The 4,310-nt window shown below is 31.1% G+C and overlaps 1 long non-coding RNA gene across 1 annotated transcript; it reads left to right on the top strand.

The window, feature by feature from the left end:
* The first annotated feature begins 1,641 nt into the window (after nt 1-1,641).
* Nucleotides 1,642-2,599, top strand: LOC120579722 (uncharacterized). The gene is made up of 2 exons (XR_005645470.1): nt 1,642-2,182; nt 2,354-2,599. It is a non-coding gene; the product is annotated as an uncharacterized lncRNA (long non-coding RNA).
* Nucleotides 2,600-4,310: the final 1,711 nt, after the last annotated feature.

The following is a 4,310-nucleotide window of genomic DNA, read 5'->3' as shown; positions in this document are numbered from 1 at the left end:
ACACAATTCAACCCCCCCCCCCCCCCCCCCCTTCTTGTGTTTTTCACCTTCACATGAGCCCAATCAAACTTTCTTGAATATCATGAAAAGATCACACCAATGAAGCATCTTACTCGATCAATCCTTTCGAGTTGTACTGATCAAATATAGAGAACATGGTTCTTACGTCGTCATTCTAGAGCTTTATCTGGGTGAACCGGGCATGCTTGAGTCAACCGACGTACGTCGATACTCAACATTGTCCACCGTTTCTGAGACAATGTAATATCAACATGTACCCTAAATAGATTGGGTTTCCCCTTGTTGTAGTATACTTTATATGGATTAATGTTCATATCTATTGGATAAGTGTTCATGGTTTTGTGATGTGGTTTGCAAATGAACCAAACACGTCAATTGATTGAATCTTCTCTTTGTTGAGGTCGACATAAATTGTCACTGTAATGTGGAACATAGAGAAATTATCTATTTGATTGGTTCAGATTACATAATCCAATATTTATCAAACCCTTAAATGTAAGTTTTTACACAGTTTGGGCACGTTTTAGATTATATAATCCAGACAAATTCTTATATTATATAATCCAAACCATACTCATAACATAGACGACGTCGTTACCAATAAGGTTTGGACGGTTTTCGACATGATCAACAAAATTTGGGGTCAAGAATCTGTTTTACATGTTTCTATGGACTGCACTTACAGCCTAGGTGATCCTTTGGCTATAAATAGCCTTTTTTTTTTCTTCCATAGTTTTCATTCTAAAGTGCAATGTCTTTCCTTCTTCTGTTTTTTTTTCTTATTTTTCATTTTGGGTGCGGTTATGATGTCATAGTTACACTATTGTCCATTCATATTATCCTCAAAACTACTTTGTGGTATTTATGGGGAGAATATGATGGTCAACACGGACTTTCGTGTCATTTTGTCAAGTTATTATAAATGGTCAAAGTGGGTTGTCCCCCATCAATTTGCATTTCAAATCAGTTTGAATCTAAGATTGTTTAGATAAGTTTCCACCTTTTCATGCTCCATCATCTTGTGTTCCCATCTTCTTCCTCTGTCTTCATGTGGTACAAATTTAGCTTTAGGTGTCCAACATGTGTTGTTGAACAATGTTTTTTAAGGGTACTACAAAGTGTCATGTTAATGTAAATGTATTATAGTTTAATTAATAAATTGTATTGAAGTATTAAATTTTTGTTGTTTATTTTAAATTATGTCATTTTGTATTATAAAATTTTAATAGATCCTATTGAATTAATAAATTGAATCTGTACTAAACTAGATTAAATATAGTTCGGATTTTATAATGTAGAAAACGTAAAATTCACTTGAGGTTATAAAATTCAAATAGAAGGTAAATTGTCAAAATAAAGTGCGCACGAGAGATGAATAAAGTGGAAAAAAAACACAAAATATATTAGGTTTAGGCATGCTTTTTGTTTGCAGCCTAAAGCAAACTTTTTTTTTTTCTCTCTCTCTCTCTCTAGGACTTAAAGTCCTTCAGACTGTCTTACTTGAGTCACACTTCACATAAATAAATGCTCAAGTTAGGTTATGTCTTTCTCATTTTGGACAATACTTAAATGCACTATTTAGGTGCATTATTTATTTTTTTTTTCTATTGAAAACATGACAAGAAAATTATTTTTGTATATTTAAGATGTAACATCTCAGACGACTTTCAGGATTGTCGACTGACTCCACGTTTTTTGGGAAACTTCTCAGAAGGCCACCCATCCAAAGACTAGCTACTCCAAGTCAAGCATGCTTAACTGTGGAGTTCTTATGGAATGTGCTACCGAAAAGAAGATGCATCTTGTTGATATAGGCAGTAACCAAACAATTCTTATAAGTCTTCCTTCAACCATGTTGTCCCATACCTACACAGTCTCAGAATCCCTTTCATTTCAATGTGATTCGGTTGCCTCGTCAGCCTCAGACGTTACATAAGGGGAGTTAGGTGATAGTGCAGAAGTTAAGAGAGGAGTAAGCATTAGTCTATTGAGTTGAGTTATCAAACTTCACTTATAATATTGTAATTAAGAGTAAAAAGAACACTTAATGCCCTGTTTTACTTTCTGTGTTTTGATTTTATTTTATCTTTCAACTGATAAATCTAAAAGATAAAGATCCAAAATCTCCTCCACCATTGTCTTTTAAAATTTTATAAGACAGGTATGACATTCAAATTGAAGAAAGTTTCGTTAATTTTGATCCAAAATATCCTCCACCATTATCTTTTACAATTTTATGTCGTTTTTAGCATTCAAATTCAATAAAGTTTCGTTAGTTTTCATCATAGTTTAGAGTTCTTTTACTACAAATACTTTGATTTTTTATTTTCAGGACAAGTAATGAAGAAATGAGAGCATTTGGCATAGGTAGGAGCAAAGAAATTGAAGAAAAGCAAGAAAAATGAATAGTTGGAAAAAAGCACACGGTCCTTACTGACTCATGTCCAGTATTTCGATCATAAGTTAAGTTGCAATGAAGTCAAACTAAAGGCAAACGAAAGGTCCTCCATCAGATTTGTAATCATCTTGGAATCTTGTCAACTTGTTTTTGATTGAATCAAAGTTAACATTGTTCTAAGTTTATTCTTGCTTTTTATTTTCTGCACTTCATTTTACTTTCTTGTTCTTTACATTTCAGCAATTTATCTTCCACCAATTTACATTCAGTCATTTACAATTATACAATTTATTTCTATGCCTTTTTACTTTAATCTTCTATGTACCATGATCATGAATGAGTAAACCTTCTAGTCTTGGAATTTTTTAGGAATAGTCTAATGACTTAATCCTATTCAAATTAAGTCTAGATATCTATTTTGGTTAAATTCTATTTTCTAATCTAATCTTATTGTTTTTAAACCCAGTAACAAGTATTAAACGAAAGACCGAAAGGTATAGTTTAATAGTTGTTATTTCATCATCTCAAACATTAAACAAAGGACCGAAAAATGAAGTTTGATATTGGAACAAATGAGATTGGACAAGACTGCACAAAACATGATGGGAACACTCCATACCCCAGATGAATAGTTTTATGAAGTCTTGAAAAAATAAAATTCGCACTTCAAAGGTCTCAATAATAATCAACCATGAGAATAAAGCTTGGTTGTTATTGAGATACATTTATATATTCTGAAAGGAAACATAAAATAACTAAGAGAATCTTGTCTTAAGAAAAGAATTTAACTTAAAGATAGAGAAATAGATTTGGAATGATTCGATATTAAGATGAAACCATCCCATGACGCCTTTTAATCTGAATTTTAACAAAACGATTATAAAACCAACCAATTTGATCTTTTCAGCCAATCACAATTAAAAATAAGATTGATAATTACATATAACTCTTTATGAACGATAATCTTTTCACTACTCGATAAAACCATATACTTGCGGATTCGTATCAATTTGCATATCACATTTCTGCTTCAATATTTTTATTTTTTTTATCTATATATGAACTTTGAAATTTAGTTGGTGATACATATTTAGTGCTGCCTATACCTATCATACAGTGAAAAGTCGTTCAATGTAGCACAGCTGATTCTATAATTTATACTCATGTTTCAAAATCATCATTAAAACATAAAAATCAACTACAAATTGTAAAAGAAATTTGACATGTTTGTAATAATTAACTTGTGGGATAAGGTAGACGAATCTAGGTTAGGCTAGATAAAGGAGGTAGTATCTACCTGCTCCTTCAACATGCATTTTCTTGCACGTCTTTATTCAACAAATGTACTTTATATACTTTGAATTTATTAGCAGTGGCAAGCATTTTGTTACCATAATTCAAACGTTGAAAATTCTACTAAACTTTTTTCTGGTAAAGAAATATGGGTCGAGTTAGGATTCTCTTTATTTTATCTTCATTTACTAGTATCTCTCTATTATTACAATTTTTGAATATTTTAGATTGTATAAACAATGTTAGACTCGTTTAATGTTACATTATTGTGTTTATACTTCTAAAACTATAGTAATTGAAAAAATGGAAATAATAAAAAATAGAGAGAGGATACTAACTCCATTAGGTCACCAATTTTCTTTCCCTTTATTTATTTTTTGTGTGGTTCTACTATATTCAACAAAAGTGACAACATAATTACATAATGAAATTAAACTATTTGCATGGTGGAATTTTCACCAAACAAAATATGTTGCAAAAGTTTTAAGAGCTGCTAAAAGTCTTAAAGCTAGAGAATATGCATCTTTTTTTCCTTTGTGCATTGTGGTTTGTGGATTACTTGAAGGCAAAATGGGATAAAGCTAAATATACGAATGAT

Source organism: Medicago truncatula, chromosome 1 (genome assembly GCF_003473485.1).
Source record: "Medicago truncatula cultivar Jemalong A17 chromosome 1, MtrunA17r5.0-ANR, whole genome shotgun sequence".
Taxonomy (NCBI): domain Eukaryota; kingdom Viridiplantae; phylum Streptophyta; class Magnoliopsida; order Fabales; family Fabaceae; genus Medicago; species Medicago truncatula.
The sequence above is the reverse complement of the archived record's forward strand: the minus strand, read 5'-3'. Positions and strand labels throughout refer to the sequence as shown.